The sequence below is a fragment of the Sus scrofa genome, chromosome 1 (genome assembly GCF_000003025.6).
Source record: "Sus scrofa isolate TJ Tabasco breed Duroc chromosome 1, Sscrofa11.1, whole genome shotgun sequence".
Classification (NCBI taxonomy): Eukaryota; Metazoa; Chordata; class Mammalia; order Artiodactyla; family Suidae; genus Sus; species Sus scrofa.
Window position 1 is genome coordinate 220983049 of NC_010443.5, and position 13680 is coordinate 220996728.

Below are 13680 nucleotides of genomic sequence, written 5' to 3' on the forward strand. Positions count from 1 at the left end.
AAGCCATTAATATGAAAACAAAATGCTCATAATCTTACAGTCCTGACATAATCTTTGGCTGTACTTTTATGTAAATGATTAAAGAATACCTGAATATAAAGTTATTCTTCATTTTGTCTTTCTCAATTAACATTATACTGTGTGCATTTTCCCACAGTGATTTTTAAGGCTACATAGTATTCCCTTATTTATTTAACCAGTTCCCCATAAATCTTTGTTGTTACGAATGATAATAGTCAACACTTAGAAAGATTTCTAGATCTTTTTTCCTTTTATGGCTGCACTCACAGTATGCACAAGAGTTCCCAGGCCAGGGATTGAACCTGTGCCACAGCTGTAACCAGAGCCAAACAGAGACAACATGGGGTTCTTAACCCACTGAGCCATGAGGAAACTCCTCTAGTCCTTTTCTATATGGTTTATGTTGGTTAATTCACTTCCTCTTCACAAGAGCCCACTGAGGAGATATAGGTATTACCTGCATGTTAAGAATGACAGAATAGGGATTGAGAGGTAGTAACAGTAGATCCAGGATTCAAACCCCAGGGTTTTGCCCCAAGGGTCTAGGCTCTTAGTATTTCTGTATAAATCCGATCCTTTTCTTAGGCTAGGTTCCCAGGGGTAACATCTCTAGGTCAAAGTTTCAAGAGACTTTTTTTTTTCCTTTTCGGCTGCACCCATGGTACAGATAAATTCCTGGGAGTCAAGTGTGCACTGGGATGCTGGCATGGAGAGGGCCCTGAAGAGGCAGCCCAGGCTAGGAAGCCCAGACATTCATTTGGTTAATTTCTGTGGTTTTGTTTTTGATAGAAAAGGCTTTTAGGTGTTTCATAGGAGACTGGTTACCTCAAATATGGAATATCCATTCAATTATGTATTATGAATAAATGAGATCAGTATGTACTGATGTGGAAAGATGCCCAGAGCTTTCTGTTAAGCAGAAAAATAAAAGAACAAATTACAGAACTGTATCCATTATATAATCTTATTGCAGAATATGTGGAGAAAAAGGTTTCCATTTTTTATCTTTTGCATGTTTATATTATTCTTTGAAAATTTTAGTGAACATCTCTTACTCTTAAAATTAACATAAAACACTGACTTTATAGAAAAGTAAACTACTTAGAGTATAAAATTTTAAAATATACAAACAGGGAGTTCCTGATGTGGCTCACTGGTAATGAACCTTACTATTATCCATGAGGATGTGGATTAACCCCTGTCTTTGCTCAGTGGGCTAAGGATCTGGCATTGCTGTGAGCTGTGATATAGGCCAGCAGCTGCAGCTCCAATTTGACACCTAGCCAGGGAACTTCCATATGCCAAAGGTTAGGTCTTAAAAGCAAAAAAAAAAAAAAAAAAAAGTAAAATATACAAACATATAAATTCATATTTACAAGTAGGAAAAATATAGAAAACAGGATGTAAGGGAATCTAGTACAATACAATTAGTACAAAAGTGTTACTTGAACTGGTATTTGGAGAATAGAAATATATTTTCCCCTTGTGTTTTCTAAATGTTTTCTAATATAATTGTATAAGTATTGCATACTATTTATACTTTATTTTTTTATGGCATTTTATTATTTTCTTATAAATATTTACATACTTTAAAGGTAGATGTAATGAAAGACAGCATGAAATCATATTAAAAGTGAACCAAAAAGGCAACTCTGAAAGAAAGGAGAAAATGCGGAGTAGCATTAAGAGTGAAACCTAGGATCCAGGGACCTTGCTTCTCCCCTAGGCTTACTGTGTGATCTTGGGCAAGTCACTTGTGCTCTCTGGGCTTCAGATTCTTTTATACAGCCCAGAGGTTCTCAACCCTGACTGCACATCAGATTCACCTGGGGAACGTGTAGAACACTGTGTGTTCAGGCCTCTCTAGGATGGGGGCTGGCCAGGCTCCTGGGTGATTCTGGTGAGCAGACAATGTAAGAACACTGAGCCAGCCTAAGCCTAGGGAGGGTCCATTCACTCTTACTGGGAAGTCTCTCCATCCAGGCCCAGAAGTAAGTAAGTAGGTGTTTCTGTAGCTGTTGGAGAAGAAAAGTTTAAAACACACCACTTGTCTGGACCACCTCGTGGTTTGAAAAGTGGTTGCTCTTTGCTCATAATAACCACTTTCCTTCGGGATTTTTGCTCGGCATTTGAGTGTAAAGAGTATGCATTTTTAAAGCTGTCCAAATGCCTATTTATGCAGCAGACCATAACTCCTCTTTGGATAGGCTGCTATGCTTTATCAAATAAATGATACACATTTAAAAAACTGTCTGAAGGGGCATTTACCTGAGGGACTGTTATTGTGTGTGTGTGTGTGTGTGTGTGTGTGTTTGTGTGTGTGTGTTTCCTCTTAGCCCTTATGGTTCACTGGGTAAATAATATCTTTTAACCAATTTTTAAATAGATGTGTCTAGCAAGATGCCATTTTATCAATCTTATCCATTCTCATACCCTTCAAAGAAGGCTCTTTTATGTTTTTATTTTAAATTTCACATTTAGATACCATATCCCCCCAAAAATGATGAAATATTTAAAAACTGAATAGGAAGCAGACATCTGCCATCTGGCTTTTTTTTTCCTCTGATGGATAAAAAGATTTTCTTATAATATTACTTTTCTTCTCTGGGGCTATTTTAGTGCTAAATTCAAGGCATTTTTTTGCTTTTGAAGCAACAGACCCTAACCCTGCTCTTCAGTGAACATTTCTGCATTTCTGGTTTGATTTTTTTTTCTTTTTACAGCTGCACTTGAGGCTTTTTTTTTTTTTCCTCTTTACGGTGGTTTATTTTTGGAGAAGGTAGAAGATGGGGGACATAGTAGAACCAGGGGGAGTTATTAGATATGACTATGAAATGGAAGAACATCTGGTAGAACAGGGCTTGTGTCAGCATGACTCATATGACTCCCATAAGAAACAGAGCCAAGGGATCGAGAACTGACGTGGAGATCCCAACTGAGGAGAGGGGAGGATTTATAGAAAATGACAAGAATGGGAGTTCCCGTCGTGGCGCAGTGGTTAACGAATCCGACTAGGAACCATGAGGTTGCGGGTTCGGTCCCTGCCCTTGCTCAGTGGGTTAACGATCCGGCGTTGCCGTGAGCTGTGGTGTAGGTTGCAGACGCGGCTCGGATCCCGCGTTGCTGTGGCTCTGGCGTAGGCTGGTGGCTACAGCTCCGATTCAACCCCTAGCCTGGGAACCTCCATATGCCGCGGGAGCAGCCCAAGAAATAGCAACAACAACAACAACAACACAACAACAAAAAAGACAAAAAAAAAAAAAGAAAATGACAAGAATGTTTACAGCATTGGTAGGTAAGAGCAAGGACCTTATGTGGACCAGTGTTCTTCTTGCAGGCAACAGAGTCCACTCAAGCTAGATTACACACAAAGGGGTTTACAAAAGGGTGTTAATTGAGTTACAGAATCTCCTGGAAGGCCACATACACTTGGAGGTTATACTCTGGTCCAATGCAGCCAGGAGAAATGAGGAATCAGATCTTAAAGGAGTGCTTCACAATATGTGTTCCCAGACCAGTAGCCTCAGCATCACTTGGATATTTGGTAGAAATACAAATTCTCAGACCTCTTCCCAGACCCACTGAAGAAAAGACTGGGGATGAGGCCCAGCAATTGAAGTTTTAACAAGTTTTCCAGGTGATTCTGCTCTACAGTGAAGTTTGAAAATCACTGGCTTAGTACAGTTCCAAACAGAAGCACACGTTGGCTGCTTCCCATTCTTTGGCATTTGTGAAATTAGGAACCAGATTCTGAAATTGCCATAGCAGCTCCAGAAAAACCAGATGCACCTGTCAGTGTGTCTGGCAGAAGATCTCATCTCTTTACACATGGCTGCTGCCTCACATTGCTCACTTCATTCTCAAGGACTCCTGTAAGTCATACTCTAGGTAGAAACAGAACCATATTACAATCTAGCACCCTAGCTGCAAAGACACCAAGACATGTAATTTAGATTTTCAGACTACAGGTAGCACAGGAGTAAGCTAGAAGTGATCGGAATGGAGCTGGGAGAGCCAACCTTTGTATTTCCCATCAACCCATGTCCCCTTATGGATGCCCAATGACTCTACACATTAGCCAGCCTTTTACAGTAGAGGAGGTAGGCAATGAAAACTCTTGAGGCTAATCACTCAGTCCTACCCTGACACAGGATAAACAATACCTCACAGGAACCCCAGCTCTGAGAATTCCACCCCAGCCAATAACTGGAATCCAGATTTTAACTGGGTTCAGGGAGCCTTAACTTGGATGTAGCCTGGGCTCACTGTAACTGTTACAGAAGGACGGCAGAAATAACCTTTGGTTTAAAGAAAATAATTTGCTTTCTAGCTCCCAATATTTAATTATAAATTGAAGTAGAAGTTGCTCCAAAAGGAAACAATTCCATTGTCTTGATGGAGTGCATTGCCTCTGGATAATAAATAGTTGGCAAAATTATATCCAACTATTTGCACACGTTTGTTAATAATCAAAGCAAGATCTTTGCAAATAGTTATATTTCATTTACACCTGTCCTATTAAATGACACTGCTACAGTAGCACTGATTGAAAGGTGTATCAGGGCCCTGAACACCAACAGCAGAAGTTTGCTTTCTTGGCGGGATCTGTTCGACCCCAGGGCCTAGGTTTGCCAGTGGAATGGATGAATTCAGTTTCATGTTTCTCCAGCATGCCTCAGCCTGACAAAGGCTTACCTTTTCCTAATTCAGCTCAGTTCAAACACCATCTCCTTAAAGAGGCTCTCCTTGAGTTCCGCAAACCCATGGTGCCCACCCAGAAGTCACTGCCCATCACCTCACACCATGTCACTGTCTTCTCAGTACTTCTCAGTCTCTGAAGTGAGCTCATTGATCTGTTTCTGGGACACACTCCCAACTCCCAGACAGAAAGATTCGTTGTTTTCCTGGGGTGACTAGTAGCCCCACCCTACCCCCAATTCATGTTCATCCCAAACTTCAGATGTGACCTTATTTGGAAATAGGGTCTTTGTGGATGTAATTAATTAAGTTATGGTGAGGTCATACTGGGTAAGGGAAGGTCCTAATTCAATGATTGATATCCTTATAAGAAGAGGGAAATGTGGATGCAGACATACAGAGAGAATGCCTGGTGATGATACAGACACAGAAGGAAGATGGCTTGTGAAGACAGAGGCAGAGGTGGGAGTTACGTGTCTAAAAACCAAGGAGCGCAAGGGACAGGTGCCAACCACCAAAGCTAGAAGAGTGGAGGCAGGATCCTCCCCTAAAGCTTTCAGAGAGAGCATGACCTTGCCAACACCTTGACTTTGGTCTTTCAGCCTTCAGAACAGTGAAAGAATAAATTTCTTTTGTTCTAAGCCATCCAGTTAGAGGTCCTTTGTGAAGGCCACCCAAGTAAACTAATAAAGACACTTTGCAGAGACCACACTGCATTAGGTAAGACTTACTCCCTGCCTTCAGCAAAACCCTCCTGCCTCTTTGGAAATTTTAGCTTAAGTGAAATTAAGAAAACAAGACATGAGAGTTTTGAAAAACTGTCTGCAGCTGATACTTTATCAGGTTACTAGGCATGAGAGCAAATGAAGGACAATAGAAAATGCATCAATCACTCTCAAACTCCAAAATCTCTTTTGGCAGCTGCCACAGCACCAGCAGTTGCTTTTCCTGCGACTCACAGGCACCAGAGAAGCACTGTGTGGTGAGTTCGTCAACCTTGCAAAGTGCCCACCAACAGAAGCTCTATGAAAAGCCAGCACGCCCTGGTGTGGCACCGAGGGCCAGCTACATCTACCCTCCATTAGGTCCTGGGCCCAGGCCTGCAGTGTATATATGCCTTGGCCATGCTAACCCACAGATGACTTTCTTGGTATGCATGTGCCCATGAAAACAAAAGGCAAAGGAATGAATTAGTCTCTCTGTCTCTTCCAACTACAAAATGGGCAGGAAGTGCCACCTTATTGTGTCCCCAGTGTAGGAAAGAACCCAAATACTTGGTGGCCATCATTAAAGACTACGACAGTCCCCCATCTGGTAACCTGGTATTCAGCTCACCTGCCTCTGTATCTAAAACATACTTATCCCTCTCTCAAGTCCCCTAGAGCCCCGAAGTCCCATCCAGTTTCAGTATCCAGCTCAAAGTTTGGGAGCGCATGACAATTTCTACTATAATGAATGAGATGCAGGCTCACTGATCTGGAGTATGGCTCCTCTTGATGTGGAACCCAGTGAGCTAGAAAGATGAGCTATTTGTATCCCCTCTCTACCCCCATCCCCCTGCCCCCACCGAATATGAAAGGCTAAGCACTCCTGTAGGAAAAGAGAGAAATAGGAAATACATGACAGTCACTGGTCCATAGCAATTCTGAAATAGACCAGAGGTAGGCAGACACTCTAAGAGACCTTCACTCTCCACTCCTGTGGGGAGTACATATCATTTCTTGAATTGGCCCTGATTCAGCTTTCTGGAGGGAGTTAGTTCCCTGTCCGTGTTCTCCACCGCTGCTGGCTCTATCTGGCTTTTTCATCACCTTCCTTAGTTATTACCTGAATAGGACATTAGTAAATGACCTCCTTCCTTGAGGACAAACAGCTTTCTCAGCTTGCTTGCTGCCAAAGGTACCTGAGGACACCAAGGATCATTTAAAATCTCAAGAAGTCACAGACACTTTTAGGCCAGGCTAGTGGTTCCTATAAAAAACATGGTCAACTTCTTATCTATTTGAGTCTACTCAGTTTCCTGTGCTAGAAACCATATTCATTTTTTTTTTCTAGAAAAGTTCTTGATTTACATTAGTTTTTGGCTTTCTTGCCCCATGTCTCTGACCTCCTGTGACTGTGGGCACCTTGAGTTTATTAGGTTTGAGTGGGAAGACTCATCCTTAGTCTCTTTCCCTAGCTATGGAAACAAGCCGTGTTCCAGAGGTCATTGCTCCATCAGCTGAATCCAAAGGGAGAACAATATTAATACAGAGTAGAGCCCTCAGTAACCCTTGATGAAAATGTAGTGGAGTGAGAAATAAATTGTTGTGGTTTAAGCCACTTAATTTTTTTTAGTTAAAAATTTTTGAATTGTGGTACCTGGTTTTCTTTTTTGCTTTTTATTTATTTATTTATTTATTTATTTGCTTTTTTAAGGCTGCATCTGTGGTATATGGAAGTTCCCAGGCTAGGGGTTGAATCAGAGCTGAGGCTGCCAGCCTATGCCACAGCCACAGCAACACAGGATCCAAACTGCATCTGTGACCTACACCACAACTCACGGCAATGCCAGATCCTTAACCCAATGAGTGAGGCCAGGAATTGAACCTCCTTCCTCATGGATACTAGTCAGGTTCATAACCCGCTGAGCCACAATGGGAACTCCTTAGCCATTTCTAAGTGTACAGTTCACGGTAGTGTTAAGTATATTCACAGTATTATGAGATCAATCTCCAGAGCTCTTTCATCTTATAAAATGGAAACGTTATACATGTGAAATAATAACATGCCCTCCCCGCAACAACCACCACTTAATTTTATGCATATATGCATTTGACTACTCTAGAATCTCATAAAAGTGGAATCACAAAATTCGTCTTTTCGTGAATGGCTTATTTTACTTAGTATAATATCTTTTAGGCTAATCCATGTTGTAGCATGTGACAGGATTTTCTTCCTTGTTAAAGCTGAATAATATCTATATGCCATATTTTGTTTAACTATTTATCTACTGATAGACACTTGGGTTGCTTCTTTATTTAGCAATTGTGAGTAATGCTATTAGCACAGGTATACAAATACCTCTGTAAGGAGTTCTGGTTGTGGCTCAGCACATTAAAAATCCACCATAGTGTCCATGAGGATTCAGGTTCAATCTCTGGGTTAAGGATCTGGCGTTGCCTCAAGCTGTAGCATAGGTCATAGATGTGGCTCACATCTGGCTTTGCTATGGGTGTGGCATAGGCTGGGAGCTGCAGCTCTGATTTGACCCCTAGCCCCTAGCCCGGGAACTTCCATATGCCATAGATGCAGCTGTAAAAAGAATAAAAAGAAAAAAGAAGAGCAATGTCTTTCAATAGCAGTGACCTAGATATAGTTTCAAATACCTCTGTGAGAATCTGCTTTGAATTCCTTTGTGTACATACCCAGAAGACGCCTCTGACATTTTTGTGTTGTTTGTGTAATATAACTGATTCTATCCTGACAGATATTGCTATTAACAAGCTAAGTGTGTAGGATCTGGCAAAACTCACTTTACCTTGATACCCACAGATAGTTGAAGACGGACTGCACTTGTACTGCTATTTAAAAAAAAAACAAACAAAAAACAAAAAGGTGGGTTAAATATTCTCCTTGAGCTACCAATACTTTGAGGCACCAGACTCAGTCCTCAAAGAGGAGGTTTTAAGCCCTGCAAACATGTACTCTCCCGTTAATCAGACGTGCCTGTCTCAGAAAAGTTTTCTTCCTTCATCTCTAATTTATCCTTCATGCTCTCCTTCCAGCCAAATGGTTATTAACATTTATGTTTATATCTCTAGTGCCTGACAATCCGGTTGAAATATAACTATAATTTCTCCCCTAGTATCAAGGATTTTCCTGGGCACTAGGGATGTAAATCTTTTTTTTTTTTTTTTTGTCTTTTTGCCTTTTCTAGGTCCACTCCCGCAGCATTGGAGGTTCCCAGGCTAGGGGTCTAATCGGAGCTGTAGCCGCCTGATAGGCATGACCCTCCTGATAAAGAAATTCTTTGTGGGTCTGAATAAACTTTTCCTAAGGCATTAAAAAACATGGTAAAGACACACTGGGGCTAGTGTGGATGAAGCCACAGTGGTCAGATATTCGGTTGAAGATGGACCTTTCAGCAATTTACCCCCTTCTATGAAGCTGTTCTCAGAATCTTAAATGTTAATAAAGAGCATGCATGCCCAGGTCTAACCATAATACTGGTATTTCTTAGAGGTAGAGGGAACTAGAAAAGAAAAAGTAGGCTTGACCTGTTTGAAACTTTGTTTTAAAATAAATGTTTTCCATGCAAATCAAAACTACTACAAGATACCACCTTACACCAGCCAGAATGGCCATCATCAAAAAGTCTACAAACAGTAAATGCTGGAGAGGGTGTGGAGAAAAAGGGACCCCTACACTGTTGGTAGGAATGTAAATTGGTGCAACCACTATGGAAAACAGCATGGAGAGTCCACCAAAAAAACTAAAAATAAAAGTACCATATGATCCAGAAATCCCACTACTGGGTATCTATCCAGAGAAAACCATAATTTGAAAAGATACATGCACCCCAATGTTCACTGCAGCACTACTTACAATAGCCAAAACATAGAAGCAAGCTAAAGGTCCATCAACAGAAGAATGGATAAAGAAGATGTGGTACATATACACAATGGAATATTACTCAGCCATAAAAAAGAATGAAATAATGCCATTTGCAGCAACATGGATGGACCTAGAAATGATCATACTAAGTGAAGTTAGTCAGACCATGAAAGACAAACATCATATGATATCACTTATATTCTGGAATCTAAAAAAGTGATACAAATGAACTAATTTGCAGGACAGAAGCAGACTCAGAGATTTTGAAGAACTTAATGGTTACCAAAGGGGACAGGTGTGTGAGGGAGATGGACTGAGGGTTTGGAGTGATTGGCCAACGGGACCTGCTATGTAGCACAGAGAACTCTACCCAGTATTCTGTGATAATCTATGTGGGAAAAGAATCTGAAAGAGAAAAAATAAATGTTTCACCCCTTTTCCCCTTTGTATTCTCCAATAACCATTTATTGGACTTTGCTCCTTCTTTGATCATTCCTAAATCATCCAGCAGGGGTGAAGGTATGGTAGGAGAGGGAAGGGCTGCTATTTTTATTCCATATTGGACGGGAGCCATTGGAGGGTTCTGAGCAGAGGGGTGACGTGACCTGACTCAAGTTTTTTTTTTTTTTTTGTCATTTTGCCATTTCTTGGGCTGTTCCTGCTGCATATGGAGGTTCCCAGGCTAGGGGTCTAATTGGAGCTGTAGCTGCCAGCCTACGCCAGAGCCACAGCAACACAGGATCTGAGCCACATCTGCAACCTACACCACAGCTCATGGCAATGCTGGATCGTTAACCCACTGAGCAAGGGCAGGGATTGAACCCACAACCTCATGGTTCCTAGTCTGATTCATTAACCACTGTGCCACGACGGGAACTCCCCTGACTCAAGTTTTAATAGAGCTGCTCTGGCTGTGATGTGGGGGCAAGAAGGAGGCCGCTTAGGACAGGAGAAGAGCCAGAGGATATGGTAGCTTGGCCTATGGATATAGTGGTGAGAAAATGACAAGCAATTAGGCATGCCTGGGTTATATTCAGAGATGGAAACAATGGAATTTACTGCTGTCTCAGATGTGGAGTAAGGGAAAAAGAAAACAACTGGCACAGAATAACGAAATAATCCCAGACCTTTTTTTTTTTAACTGTGCATGTGCATTTCCATTTAAAAATATGTAAAACATACATCTGCAAAGTGTATTCTATATATGTACATCACATATGTGCATTTTTATTACATATAAATATATCATATATAATTCTATGGATACTGAAGGCGAGAGAGAGAGAAACACAAAGTTAACAGCAGTTTTCCCAGGGAAGCTGGGGAGGGACAAAGTAAAAACAGAGAGGAGGGACTTTCCTTTTCTGACCTATTTGCTCCTGTTTAATTATGATTTTTCAATGAAAATGTATGAGACTTTACTCAGGAAAATATACATTTGGATATATTTGGATAGTTCTGGATAATAAGAATGCATTTTTTTTCCATATTTGTACTAACAGCTGTATTAGTTATCTGTTGCTGTATAACAAGATCACCACAAACCTAGTGGCCTAAAACAACACACATCTATTATCTCACAGTTTCTGTAGGTCAGGAGTCCAGGAGCAGCTTAGCTGTGTCTGCTGCAAGGCTGCAATCAAGATGAAGACTGGGGCTATGGTCTCATCTGGGCATGAGCGGGCAAAGAAGCACCTCCTTGCTCACATATTGGGAGTATTCAGTTTCTGTAGGTTGTCAGACAGAAGACTTCATTTTCTTGGGGGTGGTGAGCCTGAGACCACCCTCAGCTCCCTGCCCTGTGGGTCTTCCTCAAAGCTAACAAGGAAGTAGGTCTCTATGCAAGACAGGCATTGCAATCTTAGGTACCATGATTACAGATGTGACATCCTGTCACCTCTGCCCAACTGCATGGATGGAGCAAGTCACAGATGCCAGCCATGTTCAAGGGAAGGGACATCACAAGGGCATGAACATCAGGAGGCTGAGAAGACAGGGTCAGCCATGGAGGCAGTCTAGAAATGATCTACACTGCACACAGAGCTTTGCGAACAATGTAGTACTGAGAAAATATTGTATTGACTTTCAAGACTTTGAAAAGCAACAGAAAAAAAAGGATTATTTATAAAGACTAAAAGGCAGTAATTTCCTTGTGAAAAGACATTCTTGAGCTAGGTTTTGTTCGGATTGTTTCCTACAGCTGAAATGTCTTCAATACAGCTAATAGGAAAGATAAATCAGAAATATTTTCAAAAAGACCCCCGAACCCTTACGTCAAATAGGGAAGGGTCAAAGAGCAGAGATATACACACTCACTCTTTCTGTGGGCCATGTCTAGAACATGATGCCTCCTGTCCAGCTGGTCAAGTCTTCCTGGGCATTGCTCTTCTTAGAAAAATCAAGTTCCTCTAGAACCTGTTCTTTGCCTGGGGCCACAGTGCTGTGGTAGGAGAAGACCTCAGCCAGAACCTAGAGAACTTGGATTCCAGCTTAGAGCAAACAGTTTCTGCAATATTAAACAATAAATCCAACCTCTCGGGTTTCAATATTTGTATATTTGAAGTGGGAATAAAAAAGATACTTGCGGAGTTCCTGTCGTGGCTCAGTGGTTAATGACTCAGACTAGGAATCATGAGGTTTCGGGTTCAAACCCTGGCCTCGCTCAGTGGGTTAAGGATCCGGTGTTGCCATGACCTGTGGTGTAGGTTGCAGATGTGGCTTGGATCCCGTGTTGCTGTGGCTCTGGTGTAGGCAGGCTGGCGGCTACAGCTCCGATTAGACCCCTAGCCTGGGAATCTCCATGTGCCATGGGTACAGCCCTAGAAAAGGCAAAAAGACAAAAACAAAAAAAACAAAAACCCAAAAACAAAAAAGATACTTGCATCATTTGATTCTTCAGAGGCAGATGGATTTGACAAATCCATCTACAATTATCTGGCTTTCTAGAAGTTCGATTGTATAGAGTCTAACCAGATGGGCTTTATTAACCCTCAGAGTGGTTCATTTCTTTTCTTTCTCTTTTTTTTTTTTTTCATTTTTAGTCACCCTGCAACATATGTAGTTCCCAACCAAGGATCAGATCTGAGCCACAGTCGCCACTTATGCCACAGTGGCAGCAACACCAGATCCTTTAACCCACTATGCTGGGCCAGGGACTAAACTTGCATCCTTGTGCTGTAGAGAGGCTGCTGATCCTGTTGTTCCACAGCGGGAACTCCGTGGCTCATTTCTAAGACTTAACTCTGGGTCTCAGAAGGAATTTCCCCATCAATATTCTGTTGCTACTGTTACTGGCCTCACACTCTCATGTGGTTTAGTAAACACTCCAGAATGTCAATCCACCTCACAAGAACCCACCCCTTCCTGGTCTCTGTTAACTAACATAGCAGATTCTTGGCCAGCTGCCTGGACCAGGGGCAGGCTCCCAACCCAGCCAGGCTAATTAGTTCCTTGTCTTTAGAAATTTGGAAGGTGCTCCTTCAAGAGCAACTGTTGGAAAGACAGCCTCACCCTTAGCCACCACCATCCTTATGCCTCATCTTCCTGGGGCTCCTCAGAAGAAGGGACTTAAGCGTTGAGAAGGAATTTGGACTGACGGCCCAAGCTTCTTCCCAAGTCTGTTCAATTAGCTACTTACTCGTTCTTTCATTTGTTCCAGAAGTATTCACTGGTCAATGATCTGTAGGCACTTATGATTTTTCATTTAATCTTTACAACATTACATCAGTTTGGTTTCCTAGAAGTTCAGTGGTCACAGGTCAGGAGGCAGGTGTTTATTATTATCTACAGTCCATAGATTTCTTAGAAGAAACTAAGTCTAGGAGTTCCCATCGTGGCTCAGGTTGCAGGTTCAATCCCTGGCCTTGCTCAGTGGGTTAGGGATCCGGCCTTGCTATGAGCTGTAGTGTAGCTTGCAGACGCAGCTTGGATCCTGCGTTGCTGTGGCCCTGGCGTAGGCTGGCAGCTACAGCTCCAATTAGACCCCTAGCCTGGGAACCTCCATATGCTGTGGGAGCGGCCCTAGAAAAGGCAACAAGACAAAAAAAAAAAAAGAAGAGACTAAGTCTAAACAAGGTGGAGTAACTTGCGCACAGTCTCAGCAGTAAGGAGAAAGCAGGAGTCTAAGTGAGGTTGGCAGGCAGAACTGCATTTTCCTCCTGGAACATGGAGCACTTATTCTTCCATCCCACAGGACGGGGTTGGTCTGGGGATGGCTGTATGGTGATGGTGGTGGCTACACGTCAGAAGTGGGTAGGACTCCTTCCTTCTCAGACAACACTGAGGATAGTGCAGTACCCAGACGTAGACACAAGGTGGCAGAGGGCCACAGGACACCCAGCTCCCCAGGGCTGGGCTGGGTGTGGC